At 42.5% G+C, this 17,386-nt stretch overlaps 1 long non-coding RNA gene across 1 annotated transcript; it reads right to left on the reverse strand.

The window, feature by feature from the left end:
- Nucleotides 1-312: 312 nt before the first annotated feature.
- Nucleotides 313-15,768, reverse strand: LOC137095909 (uncharacterized). Its single transcript, XR_010909056.1, has 4 exons — nt 15,670-15,768; nt 10,139-10,296; nt 8,416-8,549; nt 313-437 (listed from the first exon to the last, which is right to left on the reverse strand). It is a non-coding gene; the product is annotated as an uncharacterized lncRNA (long non-coding RNA).
- Nucleotides 15,769-17,386: the final 1,618 nt, after the last annotated feature.

Here is a 17,386-nt window from a genome sequence, read left to right on the forward strand (position 1 = left end):
AGAGGGGAAAATACCAGTGCTGCCTAAGGGTGGCAGCTAGGATTGTGCATTCATGTAGCATCACCATTAGTTTCCACTTGTTTGAACCGGAAGCCCCCCATATCTGTTTTCCAGCGCCTCCCAAAAAAAGGGTGCACGGCCAAATGGGTTTTTTAGTCAGCATCCGAAAAAAATGGTTCTTTTTGGCCCATTGGCAGCAACAGGTTAAGAAAGCACCCATTATGGGGTGGGGGGGGGGGTTTCCCGCAGGCTCTCCTTCCATATACTTCATTAAGAACTGGATTTTAAAAAGCATCAGAGTTAGTTACCACTCTTCCTGGATCCTTTCCATTTGTAGAGGAGGAGACCAAGTTTAATGCGTCTCCTCTAGACGCAGCTTCACTTTGAGGCTTCTGCGGTGATTTCTGGACCGGGAGAGAGCTTCCTGTTATGTGTGCCTGACGGGAACGAAAGGAAAGAATGGATGAAATGGGGATTTATTTATTTTTTGCATACAACTCTAGTGACAGCCATCCCAGCCAATGCCAATACTATTTTTTCACCCAGTCATTCAAAAAGGCCAGAAGCAGTGCCACAGCAGATAAAGCAAAGGGAGGCAGTGTTTCTTTTCCCATTAGTTCTACTCAGAGAAAATGGTGGTTCCTTTTTCATATAAGACTTAAGGCAGGGGTCCTCAAACTAAGGCCCGAGGGCTGGATATGGCCCCCAAGGTCATTTACCCAGCCCTCGCTCAGGGTCAACCTAAGTGTGAAATGACTCGCATTGACTCGATTAAGTCGATCCAGGTTTTGGGGAAAGATTTTTTTTTGGATAAAAATTTCTACTTATATATGAGTATATAGGGTAGCTTAAGCATGCAGGATAGTTTCTAAGTGGTTTTTAAAAAAATATTCCTATGTATCTTCTACTCATAGAGAGCTCTTGGCAGTAGTAGTACGGTAGTTATAATAATCACTAACTAGAATGGAAAAAGTGATTCTGTATCATGTGGTAAGCAGAGCTTTGAAGCTGTGCCTTTTAAGATTACACTTTTTCCTCTAGCCAGCATGGTCACTGGAAGGCAGCAGCTCTCTCGCCAAGATCCTACATTCCTGGCATATAGCATAAATATCTGCTGGTGGAGTTACATGATCCAATCCCATACTGAATGCCAATACAGGATAGCATTTGGTGGATCAGTGGTCAATGCACATGACTGTCAACCCATTATGCAATTGCTAAAATAAAACACAGTAGCAATACAAAGAGAGAAGCTGCATTCACATGCTAATCTGTGTACTTTAATGCCTGATTGCCAGGCCACATGTGAAGATTTGCTTATACTACCATCAACTGGGTACAGCATTGCACCTTGTCCAAATGAAATCACTCTACAGGGAAGCACAACCTATGCTGGCATATGTCATGAACAATATGCCAATTCATGAGTGTGTGTGTACATGCATATACAGGTGTACTTGGGAAGCTTTGAATAAAAGGTCTTTAACCTTCTCAGTCAGAGTGCTGGTGTAACACCAAACTACAACTCCCATGGTTCCAAATCACTGGGTCAAAAGAGTTAATGTGGTGTCAAACTGAATTGGTTTTACAGTATAGATACACCAGTTGTTGATGATTATTTTGAAAAGGCAAGAAACTTCACAATTCCGTGTGAAAAGGACACGTGGCTTTATTTTCACAGAAAATTGCTCCTTTTTTTGGCAATATAGACAAGTTTTGGCATGGAAAATAATTTTATTACACAGAAGATATCATTTTCTGTGCACCCCTCCCCCCCCCCCCTCCATGTGCGCTGTCGCAAACTAACAATAGTCTTGGTAAGCAGCAAATGGTGAAGTTTTCAAGGCCTTTCCCAAAATGTGGTGAAAACTAGTAAAATTAGTGACTCTTGCATACAAGAACAAAATGCATGAAAATTTACATCTCTAAGTGCATATTTGCATGTTTGTATGTATATGTATTTTGTGTACACACACACACACACAAATATTGCATTGGTTTCCTTCCACATCCGGTATTCATTTCTGTAAGCCAACATGTATTACTAGAGAGTTATAGGCCAATGTTACAGTGTAGATGCACACCTAGCCAGGAAGAGGACATATTAAATAGAAGCGAGGCAGCCCTGGGCCTCTGTTTACTGCCCAATTAAACCTCCTCTCAGTACCAACCTAGGGCCAACTCTTGAAAAAAAAGTTTTCTATTGGATTTATTCCATCTAAAACAAAGAATGAATTGAAAATTCATACAAAAGCAAGTCTCTACACTTCATCTTCAAGGAAAATCATTGTTCTTTGCTACTTCTAAAGTGTCATTTTTGATGTATTTTCCAGTGGGATTGGGGTCTGGAAAGGTCTGATGGTTGCAAAAGTGGGAGGGGAGACATGGAACGTGACCTGTGTGTTACTCTCCACAGCTTGCAATCTTTAAAAAAGCAATTTATATTTTTAAAAAGGAGGACACAAGTATAGCCAGACATCATAATGCAACATGGGAGGAATTTTTCAAAAAAAATAGGTCTTCATCCAGATGGCTTGCAATCTGGACAGCCAGGAGAGACAAAGAAGGAAAAGACAAAAAAGAATGAGATTACGTAGACAGCCAAACATTGTGGACTTGTTTCAAAGTGTATGATAGAAAATTACGCACATGGAACAATTCTAGTTCCAGGACCCTTAGAAATTATTAATTACAATAGAATCATAATTCAGATAGTCACTCCCCAAATGTGAAAAAGATCTTGGAGTCCTTGTGGACAACAAGTTAAACATGAACCAATAATGTGATGCGACGGCTTAAAAAACCAATAGGATTTTGGCCTGCATCAATAGGAGTCTAGTGTCTAGATCCAGGAAAGTCATGCTACCCCTCTATTCTCCCTTGGTCAGACCACACCTGGAATACTGTGTCCAATTCTGCGTACCACAATTGGAGGGAGATGTTGACAAGCTGGAATGTGTCCAGAGGAAGACAACTAAAATGATCAAGGGTCTGGATAACAAGCCCTATGAGGAGCAGCTTAAAGAGCTGGGCATGTTGTTTAGCCTTAAGAAGAGAAAGCTGAAAGGAGACATGATGAGGGCCATGTATAAAGAGGAGAAGTCATAGGGAGGAGGGAGCAAGCTTATTTTCTGCTGCCCTGGAGACTAGGAACAGATTTCAAACTACAGGCAAGGAGATTCCACCTGAACATGAGGAAGAATTTCCTGACTGTGAGAGCTGTTCAGCAGTGGAACTCCCTGCTCTGGAGTGTGGCGGAGGCTCCTTCTTTAGAGGCTTTTAAGTAGAGGCTGGATGGCCATTTGCCAGGAGTGCTTTGAATGTGATTTTCCTGCTTCTTCGCAGGGGGTTGGACTGGATAGCCCACAAGGTCTCTTCCAACTCTATGATTCTATGAAATCATTCCACAAAAATAACAGTAAAAAGCGGCAATCCTATACATACTTGGCCATTATTATTGTATTTATTGTTACATTTATTTTTACCTCACTTTTTTAAGAAGGCAATTATTTAGGAGCAAATGGGGAAATTATAATTCCAAATTTCCTAAAATAGTTTGGTACAGTTGAATTGGAATTAGAAAAAGTAACTTCTATAGGAGCATATTCCAATTTTCACACTATGAAACCCATGCACTCCAAATTGCTTACAAAGTAATAACTGTAAAGAGATGCAATCTCTTACATACTTGAATAAACTTTGAAAGGCTATATTAAAAAAGTAATTGGTATCAGTCACAGTTCGAATGTCCCCAAAAGTAGTTCATTATGAATTATAAAATGATAAAAACAGTAGTTTAGATTCAACTCCCTTAAAAGTAGTTAATTATAATATAATTAAATTTTCTTTAAAAGTAGCTCTTTAAAAATGGTTCAAATTATCACAATGATTACCCAAAATAATCCAAATAATTAAATGTACAGGACCTCAATCTAATTTTCATAACCTGGAATCCTTGCAGTCCAAAATGCACAAAACCGTGGTCTCATATTCAAGTGACTAGAAAATTATTTTTAAAAGTCATTAGTAAGAATTGAATTTCTCATGACTCCCAAATTTATATTTACAAGGAAGCCTTCCCTTACTTTTTTACTTTTACTTCTAAGGTAAAACATCCCACTGTCCCCTGCTTTATATGTGAATATATAAATGACAGGATGATATTATCCTGTTTGATCCTTAGTTAAGTATGCAAATTGAAGATTTTAATAAAAAAGCCCGATAATGAAGTGCCCCCTTAAATGGACAGAGGTTGAACAGCTCTTTATCTCTATGGAAAATGTATTAACTCATTTATTAGGCTGGCAGGTGGATAAAGGAAGGTGCGTTTAGACTGAAAATCCTGTCAATGTGGACCAGAGGAAAAAATGGCAGCCTTCTTATAATAATATCTGCCAATGAATTATAGAGGTTGATTGTGTTGCCTTCAAAAAGTAACAGGAACCTAATTGTATTATTAGGGAATCCTTAGTAGGGTTGTGTTCCCGTAATGAGAAGGGGGCCCACGGCACGAAAACCCACTTGATACGAAAGCAAGTGGGAGAAGATCACTGGCTGCTCCTCTGCTTTCGTGAGCTTGCTTCCTTGACTTGGAAAGTGTGTGTGTGTGTGCGTGCAGGCCCAGCACGGGCACTTGCCTGTAGCTGAGCATCTCTTCTAGAATAAGAAAGTCAGAACTTGCCTCCTTGCCTTGGAAAGAGGGAGTGCTTGTGTGGTGTGCAGGCCCAGCACGGGTGCCTGCCTGCATCCAAGTGCCTCCTCTAGAGTAAGAAAGTTGGAACTTGCCATGGAAATAGAGAGTGTGTGTGGTGTGCAGGCCCAGAGCAGATGCCTGTCTGCAGCTGAGCACCTCCTCTAGAATAAAAAAGTCAGAACTTGCCTCCTTGCCTTGGAAAAAGAGAATGAATATGTGACGTGCAGGCCCAGAAAGCGCATATGCCTGCCTGCAGCCAAGCGCCTCTCCTCTAGAATCATAGAATTGTAGAGTTGGAAGAGACCTCATGGGCCATCCAGTCCAACCCCCTGCCAAGAAGAAGGAAAATCGCATTCAAAGCACCCTGGACAGATGGCCATCCAGCCTCTGTTTAAAAGCTTCCAAAGAAGGAGCCTCCACCACACTCCGGGGCAGAGAGTTCCACTGCTGAACAGCTCTCACAGTCAAGAAGTTCTTCCTAATGTTCAGATGGAATCTCCTCCTCTAGAATAGAAACAGGCAAGAAGCCTCATTAAAGTGTGTGCCTGCCTGTAGCAGAGTACTTCTCCTCTACAGTAAAATAGCTTAAATGTCTAAAATGATGGAAAGAGGAACCTGGGAAGACACCCCCCCCCCCATAATGGGCTGATAGAAAACTGATCTTTTGGTACTCCAAAGCGAATACAAATATCTGCCCTCCTGATTTTGGGAGGCTCCCAAAAATTGGATAGGGCCCCCCACCAAAAGCTGGGATATGAAAATGGGTCAAGGTTTACCCTGAATACACAAGCTTAATCCTTAGCTCTATTTCCAGTGCTTTTGGTATTGAATTCTCCCTTAAAATTTGGCTTCTGATACTATTTGAACTCCTGGCATTTTAGCTTGGTGAAAGTTGTGTTTTAATTTAATATGGTGATGCACTTTGTCTACCGCTCTGTTTGAAGTGTTTAGATGTTTGAAGCAAATGGGTAACACAAAGTTTTAAAACATTTGTTTAAAAAAGCATTTTTAAAATGTTTGTAACAAATAGGAAATACAATTCTTAAAAAATGTTTGCAACAAAGAGTTAATTAAAAATGGGAGTAGAGGCAAGACATGTAAAAGGAAATGTATAATATATCTGCCAGGGCTCTTACTGCTCCACAAGCCATGTCAAATCTACTATCTGAGGCAAGTCAAAATAAACCCTTGAATGAGCTAGAGACTCCCTGGAAGTTTAATGCAAGCATGTTCCCAGTAACCTTTCTAGCTGGAGGCCCTTATTTTGGAAGGGTTATTTGATGGGAACAAGGCCACCGATGCTGAGAGAGATGCTTGTGTAAATTCTGTAGCCAAAGGTAAAATATAAATAGAAGGAGTGGATGGGGAAGGGGAGAGGGAGCCAGGGTTCAGATGTCTTCCCTTTTCATACAGATGTTAGCAGTTTCTGCAGCAACCGAGAACCACAAACCTGACACATCAGAAAGTTTCCTGTGGCTTGAAGTCAGGCTGCTGCAAACTGTGTTTGTGGAGGCTGAAACCAGACTTGACTAGGGCAGTTTTATTGCACTTGGACTGGCTTCAATCTCTACTTTATGATTAATTTTCATTCATATATATATATATATGGTTCAGAAATTACCCAGGAATCTATGTGAGAATTCCAGAAGCAAACTAATAGCTTAACTCTCATGACTGCTCCTTTCCCAAGTTCAATATTAGATCATTTAGTTGGTATAAAATGCTTTGAAAAGCACTAGCTGTTGAATCCAATTGCAAAGGAACCACATCATTTCCCTTCCAGACAGGACTGAAAATTAGCTTGGAGAGAAAAAATGAGAATCCTCTACTTTGCAGCAAGGTACAGAAGACATTAGCTCAATGTCTGCACCCCGAGACCCTTTAGGGAGAGAAGGCAGGAGATAAATAAAGCATTATTATTATTATTATTATTATTATTATTATTATTCCTCTCACCTGAATATTTCTGGCCAGCATTTGGCAGCATATCTGTAATGGACCTGTCTGTATCCACATGGGACCTCATCAGATGCAGGATCCCCACTGCAACCCTGGTTTCTACACACGTTAAAACAATTTAAAGACGGTATCCCAAGGAGCCCATCATACCACACAAAACTACTTCTGGCCTTTTTTCGTGGCATTCCATCTTTTAAATGTGTTCAAAGTGTGTAGAAACTGGAATTGGGTAAGCATCCCTTATCCAGAATTCAAAATCAAAACTATGAGATCTAAAGCCCATGGGTGGCTAAGAAAGTGATTCCTTTGCTTTCTGATGAAATGTAATTAGTTTTTTTTTAAAAAAAAATATTAATGCAAATAAATGGTTTTGACCTGGCACAGTGCAATCTAAATCGAGGGCATACAGAAAAGGCCTTCTTTTCTGTACATGGTTGATGCACTTTTCCAGAAAAAAGCTCAATATCTAGCAAATGCACCGACAGTACAACTACTTCTGAGAAGATATAATAATATGGCACATACCAGACAAACTAGACAGAATAGTAGTGACTGATCTCTGAATGATTGAAGCTTCTAATCTTTTTTCAATAGAAGTCCCACATCACATTGCAATAATCCATTCGGTAAATTACTAGAGTAATTTTGAGTCAGGCCTATCTTGGGAAGGAGCCAACATCATGTAGTTGGTTGAGCATTGGACTATGACTCTGGACACCAAGCAGGCCTTGCTGCACAAATTTACCCACAATAGGAACACTAATGTTAAATTAGCATTTTAAGTATGCCCAGTTTACCTGTCCGAACGTATCTCCTGCTATGAACCATCTCGCAGCTTAAGATCGTCAGGAGAGGCCCTGCTCTCGATCCCACTACTCTCGCAAACGCGGTTGGTGGGGACGAGAGACAGGGCCTTCTCAGCAGTGGCCCCCTGTTTCTGGAACTCCCTCCCTAAGGACATCAGGATGGCCACCTCCCTCCTGTCCTTCAGGAGACAACTGAAGACCTGGCTGTGGGACCAGGCTTTCAACTAGAGGCATTGGCCAGAGGACAATGGCAGCTTGGAAAGGAAACTTGAACATTACGACATTACAACATTGGATTTGTTTGGCTGGATCTTGGTTTCAGAGGCATGTTAGTTGAATGTTAAATGAATTTTTTGATGATTTTTATAATGTTTTAATCAAGCTTTACTGTTTTTAATTGAATGTATATGTTGACAGCATCGCTGATGCTTAAGTAAAGCCACCCTGAGTCCCCTTGTGGGAGAAGGACGGGGTAGAAATAAATAAATAAATAAATAAATAAATAAATTTTGATTTCCACATGCCAGAGGTCAGCCACAAATGAAACTGATCTCAACCACGTCTTGTTTATTAGTTGCCATGGGGGCACTGGCATGGCTCTGAGAAGCAAAACGCTGGACTGAACAAGATGGGCATTGCTCCAGAAAAACATTTTTGCTACAGTTCCCAGGCCTTCAATCCCTATTCTAAGTCTCTGATACTAGATACACGTGCTCTGGCCAAGTTGTTCAAACTCTGGTCAGTGGATGAGGCTTTAGTAACACTGCCTTGGTGGCAGAAGTAAAGATGCAGCAACAATTTAAAAGCCTTTTAAATAGCATGTGCTGATCATTGGAGAGTCTCCGGGGACTCTGTGTTCCTCATCTTTTATTAAGCTGGTGATACACAGAGTTCAGCAAGACAACGTCTGGGCTACACTCAAACTTTGTCTTTTTCTCCATTCCTTCTCACACTTACCTTCCTTCTCTTCCCTCTCTCCTGTCTGGATCCAGAGGCAGAGCAACCAACACCAGGGCATCCTGCTGGAGCTTTTTCTTCTTGTTGCCCCATAACATCTCCCCATGTCTCCATAACTATTCTGGAGAGATTGGCTGTGACAGAGGTTTGGGACAGTGAAATGTTCATATGCTGGATTAAAACACTGAGTTTTAGGTAAACACCATTACAAAGAGGAGAAAAATAAAAAGATAGCACAGAATCCCTGTGTATTTGTATGTCTAAATGTGCATTGCAATGGAGGAAGAATAGAACTAAATAAATTCAAGAGGCTGCTTAATTCAAAATTCTGATTTCCCACTCCTTTATAAGCTTGGTTACGGTCCTATTGAAAAATGTACAAACTGAGGCAGACCATAGCGTCAAAGCAGTAAAAGCAAGATCTGGCAAGGTATGGCATGTTGATTAGAACAGGGAGGTGCAAGTTCAACTCTTTTGTCTGTTATTGAAAGCTTTCATGGCTGGAATTGCTGGGTTGTTGTAAGTTTTTCGGATTGTTTGGCCATGTTCCAGAAGCATTCTCTCCTGACGTTTTGCCTGCATCTATGGCAGGAATTCTCAGAAGTTGTGTCTAGTTTTGAATGTCTTTGAGGGGAGGAGTGGAATTGAACCCTCCACGGCGGACGTCACCCATTTGAAGGGGACTGCAACCTTACAACCTCTGAGGATGCCTGCTATAGATGCAGGCAAAATGTCAGGAGATAATGCTTCTGGAACATGGCCATACAGCCTGAAAAACTTACAACAACTCAACTCTTTTGCATATAAAATAGATTTTACAATGTTCAGAAAATCCTGTTTCCTCACCAAAAAAACTGATGTTTTGTATAAAAGAACCTCAATTTTGTGCAAAATAAGTTCTACACTTATATGTATTTATTTTGTCTGTATTTTAACTTATTATGATTTTTTTGATGTATTTGCACATTGAATTTCTGCTGTTAGCCGGTCTGAGTCCCTCCACGGAGGTAGAGAAGATTGGGATATTAAAGTTTTAAATAATAAATAAATAAATAAATAAATACACTATTAAAATTTGCCACCATTTGCCTGTTTTTCTTGTTTTTGTTTTTTTGTCATGTCAGGAGAGACTTGAGAAACCGCAAGTCGCTTCTGGTGTGAGAGAATTGGCCATCTGCAAGGACGTTGCCCAGGGGACGCCCGGATGGTTTGATATTTTATCATCCTTGTGGGAGGCTTCTCTCATGTCCCCACATGAGGAGCTGGAGCTGGTAGAGGGAGCTCATCCGCCTCTCCCCGGATTCGAACTTATGACCTGTCGGTCTTCAGTCCTGCCGGCACAGGGGTTTAACCCACTGCGCCATCGGGGGCTCCATTTACCTGGTGATAGTCATTGTCAGAAATTGTGGATCTGGATTTGCAGATATGGAGACCCACTATATAGTAAATTTTATGCAATACTAGAAGATTGTTTCAAAGTTCCTCCAGGGGAAACAAGTTTTGGAAAACTTGTTGTGAGTTGTGAGTGTTGTGTTGAAACTCACTGTGTGCTGCTGACCATTTATCCTCTGTCAGCCTAGCGTGCCTCACAGTGTTTTGAGGACAATTTAGGGAAGAGGCAAGATGGGTTCACAGCCTTGAACTTACTGGAGAACAGGCTGGATATTAATGTAAATAATAACAATTTTACCACCAGGAAACACTGCTGTGACATCATCAGTACCATTACGTCTTCAGTGATCGTTTCCAAGTTTCCAAGGCTTGAGGTGTTCCTGACCCAGAAGCTCATTGTTCCTAGATATCTGCTAGTTTCCTTGGCACACGTCACCAAAGCAATTTTCCTCCTGGAAAACAGAAATTTGCTTTGCTGTAGCAGAAGGACTGTTGAAAGAAAAGATAAGCATTAACGGTTGCGCTGAGATAACAGAAAATATCTTGACACATCAGCAAGCAAGATACTATTCATGGATTCCCTTCCCAGCCATTTAACCTACGTTTCTGTTTTTGCTCACCTTACAAGGTTATTATATATAGGGGTTTGACGTCCGTCATGGACTCGTGAGGAGTGGGGACATAATGCAAGGTAAAAAAAACCCAGTAATACCTTATGCAGCTAAACGGGCTGCTGAAAGTCTGAGTTTTTGAACCTCCTCTCTTTGTAGTGTTTATATCTTACAATTTGCAAAACCAGATGCTTGAATCTTCAACATAGCATCCATGTAGTTTGTGTAAAATTACATTTTTATCACTGTTTCCTTCACTACTCTGCTTTCTTTCATGGCCCTTCTTACCTTGTCTAAACCCTGAAATTCAGTCCTGCAAATTTAACAACATGCCTTTATTCAATTTACACATAGCTACATCTTGCCACATAGAGGCCGCAGTTCTTTTCTAGATATACCTTTTCTAGGAAGTTCAGCTGGACATAGGAGGCATCTACACTCTAAAATTAGTGCTGTTTCATACCACTTCAACTGCCATGGCTCAATGCTTTAGAATTCTGAGAGTTGTAGTTTGATGAGGTACCAGCACTTTTGGCTAATTCTGGTAATTCCACAGTATTGAAGCATGTCAGGCCCTTTTTATACTGCCATATAAATCCAGATGATCTGCTTTGAACTGGATCATATGACAGTGTAGACTCACATAATCCAATTTAGATAATGTGGATTATCTGCTATAATGGCCTGGATTATATGGCAGTGTACACGGCACCTCAGTTAAAGTGATGTCAGACTACATTAATTCTACAGTGTAGATCAGGCTGTTAGGAATGGTGAGAGTTGGAGTCCAAAACACCTGGAGGGCCAAAGTTTTCCCATGCTCGGTGTAGATGCACCCTCAGAAAATCATGATTCTGGATTTGGTTCAGTTATGGATGTCTTCATATTCATTTAATTAAAAGCAACTTTCACAACTTTTAGGGGTTAGATGTGACCAGGGGCGGCTCGTCCATTACGCGAAGTAAGCGGTCGCAGAACACTTTTTTTTGCCAGGGGCGCAGAGGCGCCTCTGTAAATGCCCCTTGACTGCCACTCATGTCTAACTTGGACAACAAGTTAAACATGAGCCAACAATGTGATGTGGCAGCAAAAAAAGCCAATGGGATTTTGGCCTGCATCAAAAGGAGCCTCGTGTCTAGATCTAGGGAAGTCATGCTCCCCATGCTCTATTCCGCCTTGGTTAGACCACACCTGGAATATTGTGTCCAATTCTGGGCACCACAATTCAAGAGAGATATTGACAAGCTGGAATGTGTCCAGAGGAGAGCGACTAAAATGATAAAAGGTCTGGAGAACAAGCCCTATGAGGAGCGGCTTAAGGAGCTGGGCATGTTTAGCCTGAAGAAGAGGGGATATGATAGGGGATATGATAGCCATGTATAAATATGTGAGAGGAAGCCACAGGGAGGAGGGAGAAAGCTTGTTTTCTGCTTCTCTGGAGACTAGGACGCAATGGAACAATGGCTTCAAACTACAAGAGAGGAGATTCCATCTGAACATGAGGAAGAACTTCCTGACTGTGAGAGCCGTTCAGCAGTGGAACTCTCTGCCCCGGAGTGTGGTGGAGGCTCCTTCTTTGGAAGCTTTTAAACAGAGGCTGGATGGCCATCTGTCAGGGGTGATTTGAATGCAATATTCCTGCTTCTTGGCAGGGGGTTGGACTGGATGGCCCATGAGGTCTCTTCCAACTCTTTGATTCTATGATTCTATGATTCTATGACTTGAGGAGCGCCCCCTCAACTCACAACAGCCCTAGCAGTCCAGGGGGAGCCTTGGCTTTCTTGCCTCACTTCCGGGTGATCCTCTTCCCAAAGGGGCCGGGCCCTTGAGCCTCGCCTAGCCCCTCTTGTTCCTGCTCCACCCGGCCACTGGGTGTGCGAGCAGAGCCGGTGCTCAATCGTTCTCCGCGTTCAATCCCTTCCTCATGACCGGCTCCCTTTCCTGATCCCCCGGCACTCCACCCGCCTCCTCTCCTCTCCCCAATCCGCGGGTGGGACAAGGGGCGGAGCCGCCGCACCTGGCTCTCTTTGGGTCCGGAGGCGTGTCTGAAGACCCCAGTGTGCGCACCAAAAGTCGCCTCTTCTCCTGACTTTCTCTTCAGCCATTGGGACCGAGAGAGAGAGAGAGAGAGAGCCCCTCCAGCTGGAGGTATCTCCCACCTCCGCTCCCTCCTTTGTTTTTGCGCCTACCTTCAGGAAAGCTGGGCATCTCCACCTCTGTCTGTCTCTCTCTCTCTTGGTCCCAATGGCTGAGGAGAGTCAGGAGAAGAGGTGGCTTTTGGTGCACACGCCGGGGTCTTCAGGCATGCCTCCGGACCCAAAGCGGGCCAGGCAAGGGAGCAAATGCGACAAGTGTAGTTACTGGGATGTATAGTTCACCTACAATTAAAGAGCATTCTGAACTCCACCAATGAACCAAATATGGCACACAGAACTCCCACGACAAACAGAAAATATATATCAATGATTGGTTGGGGGGGGGGGCGCCAAAATACTGTTTGCTTACCGTTGAAAATTACCTAGGGCCGCCTCTGGATGTGACTTAAGTAGGAGAGGATAAAGGGGAAAACATTTAATTTACTTCCTCTTGCCCCCATTTTGTGTGTGTGTGTGTGTGTGTGTTTTAAAGACAGTATTTACTTGGTTGTGTGTGAGAAACTTTTAGCCAGGTTGTTGTAGGTTTTTCGGGTTGTATGGCCATATTCTAGAAGTATTCTCTCCTGATGTTTCACCTGCATCTATGGCAGGCATTCTCAGAAGTTGTGAGGTCCTCACATATGGCCTCCATAGTATTGGGGGTGCTATTATAAGCTACCTTTTGAATCACTGGGACCTTTATAAATGTTGAATTATGAAATTGCTATTGATACTTTAACTGAGACTAATAATGGGATTTCAAATGATAAAAGCAAATTTTCCCATTTGCTGTTATATTGGAAATTGGAATGGCCTATGCCATAAGCTAGATCTCCCTGGTGGCACAGTGGGTTAATTTTAAGATGGAAAGCTGTCAATAATAAGATTTGGTTATAGGACTGAATAAGGGCCCCAGGTGGCACAGCTGGTTAAACCACTGAGCTGCTGAACTTGCTGACCGAAATGTTGGTGGTTCGAATCCAGGGAGCGCCATGAGCTCCCACTGTTAGCCCCAACTTCTGTTAACCTAACAGTTCAAAAACATACAAATGTGAGTAGATCAATAGGTATCGCTTCTGCAGGAAGGCAACAGTGCTCCATGCAGTCATGCCGGCCACATGACCTTGGAGGTGTCTATAGACAAAGCTGGCTCTTCAGCTTAGAAATGGAGATGAGCACCATCCCCCAGAGTCGGACACAACTAGACTCAATGTCAGGGGAAACCTTTACGTATGCCTTAAGTTATCTTTTAGGACTGCCTCTCCCAAATTCTTCCAAACAGCATGTCATGTCCCAAAACTGCAATGTTTCCAGGCTGCCGTTTCCACAAGATCCATTTTTATCAAACACATGTTTGTTCTCTCTCTCCCCTTGTTTTTCAAACTCGCACAATGCTGAATGTTTTATGGATACATATTAAAAATGTAATATGGCAAGTTACGAGGTTTAGTCTCCTGGTAATCATTATGAAAACATACACTGTTGTAGCCAAAATAAAGTGTGGAGCCATAGAGTACCCCTATATTTGTGGGGGCAGGGTAAATAACTCCTCCTGCTTCCAGATAGTTAGAAGAAGGGGGAAGTTAACATACTTGTCGTCTTTCTTTTAAAGAAAAAAACACATTGGAAGCATCTGGGGGATGCTTTACATCTCTGGGTTGTTGTAGGTTTTTCGGGCTCTGTGGCCATGTTCTGTCTTGATGTTTTGCCTGCATCTATGGCAGGCATCCTCAGAGGTTGTGAGGTCTGTTGGAAACTTGGGTTTATATATCTGTGGAAAGTCCACGGTGGGAGAAATAACTCTTTGTCTGTTGGAACTAGGTGTGAATGTTTCAATTGGCCACCTTGATGAGCATTTGATGGCCTGACAGTTTTTAGGTGTGGCTTGTTACTGCCTGGGGGAATCCTTTGTTGGAAGGTGATTAGCTGTCCCTGATTGTTTCTTCTCTGGAATTCCCTGTGTTGAGTGTTGTTCTTTACTTGCTGTTATAATTTTAGAGTTTTTTTAATACTGGTAGCCAGATTTTGTTCATTTTCATGGTTTCTTCCTTTCTGTTGAAATTGTCCACATGCTTATGGATTTCAGTGACTTCTCTGTGTAGCCTGACATGGTAGCTGTGAGAGTGGTCCAGAATTTCTGTGTTCTTTAATAATATGCTATTTCCAGATTGGTTCATCAACATGACTTTTCTGGTTGAAGTAGTCTGCAGTGCCTTTCATGTTCCTTGATTCGTGTTTGGGCACTGTGTTTGGTGGTTCTTTTGTAGACTTTCTGCAGATATATAAAGCCAATTTTCCTAGTTTCCAACAGACCTCACAACCTCTGAGAATGCCTGCCAAAGATGCAGGCAAAACATCAGGAGAGAATGCTTCAGAACATTGCCATACACAGAGGCAGACCTAGGTAATTTTCAACGGTAAGCAAACAGTATTTTGGCGCCCCCCCCAACCAATCACTGATATATATTTTCTGTTCATCATGTGAGTTCTGTGTGCCATATTTGGTTCAATTCCATCATTGGTGGAGTTCAGAATGCTCTTTGATTGTAGGTGAACTATACATCCCAGTAACTACAACTCGCATATGTCAAGGTCTATTATCCCCAAGAGCGCCTCAAGAGCACCCCTGGGCAAAATCAACTATACTGCAAATGCTTACTTTGCGTAATGGGTTGAGCCGCCCCTGATACAGCCTGAAAAACCTACAACAACCCAGTGATTCCAGCCATGAAAGCCTTCGACAATGCATTTTTACATTTCTGTTTATACTGAATACTTGTTAATATTTGAGGAAGCAACATTTTCAACTTAAAGTGTGCAGAGAGTGAGCGAACGAGCCAGTGAGCACAACTTCCTCCCTGTCACTGAAGCATGAAACCTTCCCCCTCCATTCATAAAAAAGGGGAAAGAAAAAAGCCAGTACCCTGCCATATCCCTGGTGAGCAGGAACAAGCCAGTATGGTTCATGTCACGGCTTGTAAGTGAATGAAGCTTGTTCAGACTCTTCCTCACCCCCGCTTCTCTGAGTCACAATCAGATGTGGACCGCTGCCGATTTCCTCATTAGACAGTCCTCACCATAGTTAGTCAGTCACATCAATGCCGCTAATTCATTACCTTTGAAGAAGAGCAGAAACGGTGATCAATTTCATTAGTGCTCTGCGTCCTTTATGGTGCTGCACAAACAGTAACCAGGAACAGATGAAGGGCTTCAGGATGGAGGGAGACAGGGAAGCAGAGGGGGAAAAACATGCCAATCCTTGTACAACTTTCAGTCCCTTCTAAGTGACCCCAGCTGCCTCTGACTATGAAGCTTTGCATGTTCAAAGTTGGAACTGTCACAAAACCCCTGTCAGGGATGAAAGAGTCTGGTCAATCGGTATCTGTGTGCCCTGCAAAAGTCAGCCACAGGTTCACAGAAGGATTATTTCCTGTACAATTTTCATAGCTTTCTCATGACAGCAATCTGAAGTATTTTAAAACATCTCTTGAAAGATTGGTCAAATTATATGATATTGTTGTTCCCAAAAGATGGCGCAAAAAATGGGAGCTGTTTTCAAAACAGCAGTGCATCCCTTTGACTGCAGGTATTATGTTCAAATGAAAATGCTCAAATGCTTTAAAATGCCTGCTGTCTAAAACTGCCTAATAGCCATTTTTATATTTGATTCTCTATTGAATATATGTGTGCCTTTGCCTTTGCCTGTAGAGGTCATGAGTGAGATGGCTACTACAGGAATAAAGAGCTGAAGTGTCTTTTTCTTTGCCCCACATTCTTTGCGGAAGAGAGCAAAGCTTTGCAACTTCCCTCTAGCTGTCCTCACAAGAAAATATAACAACATTCAAAATCTGCAAATGCAATGCCTTTATTGAGTCCCCCCCCCCCCTTTTTTTGGTCGTGTCAGGAGCAACTTGAGAAACTGCAAGTTGCTTCTGGTGTGAGAGAATTGGCTGTCTGCAAGGACGCTGCCCAGGAAACGCCTGGATGTTTTGGTGTTTTACCGTCCTTGTGGGAGGCTTCTCTCATGTCCCCAGATGAGGAGCTGGAGCTGGTAGAGGGAGCTCACCTGCACTCTCCCCGGATTCGAACCTGCGACCTGTCAGTCTTCAGTCCTGCCAGCACAGGGGTTTAACCCACTGCACCACCAGGGGCTCCATTGAGCCAATTAAAATACATAAAAGACATAATGCAAGCTTTTGAAACTTCATTAGATACTCAATTAGGCAAAGAGGTTAAAATTATACATGAAAATAAAAAGGATGATGTTAGGTAAAAGGTAATGGTAAAAGGTAAAGGTTTCCCCTGACATTAAGTTTAGTCGTGTCTGACTCTAAGGAGTAGTGCTCATCTGGAGATGGGATTTCTAAGCCGAATAACTTTCTAAGCCGAAGAGCCGGCGTTGTATGTAGACACCTCTAAGGTCATGTGGCCAGCATGACTGCATGGAGCACCGTTACCTTTCCACAGAAGTGGTACCTATTGATCTACTCACATGTGCATGTTTTTTAACTGCTAGGTTGCCAGAAACTGGGGCTAACAGCAGAAGTCACCCAGCTCCCTGAATTTGAACTGCCGACCTTTCAGTCAGCAAGTTCAGCAGCATAGTGGTTTAACCTACTGTGTCATGGGGGGTGGGGGGGGGGAGAGATGATGTTAGAGGCAGAGCCTATCATTTTTCTCAGGTGTTATTTCTGCTGTCAGTTAAGATGGTTTGGAGGAATACCCCTTCAGCCCAGCTCCATCCCAATAGTCTTTTTAATATAAGGAACATCTTTATATGGAGTATGAGCCAGTCAGTCCCTGCCTGGAGCTCTATCTTCTTTGTTTTCTTTG

This window comes from Anolis sagrei, chromosome 1, assembly GCF_037176765.1.
Source record: "Anolis sagrei isolate rAnoSag1 chromosome 1, rAnoSag1.mat, whole genome shotgun sequence".
Classification (NCBI taxonomy): domain Eukaryota; kingdom Metazoa; phylum Chordata; class Lepidosauria; order Squamata; family Dactyloidae; genus Anolis; species Anolis sagrei.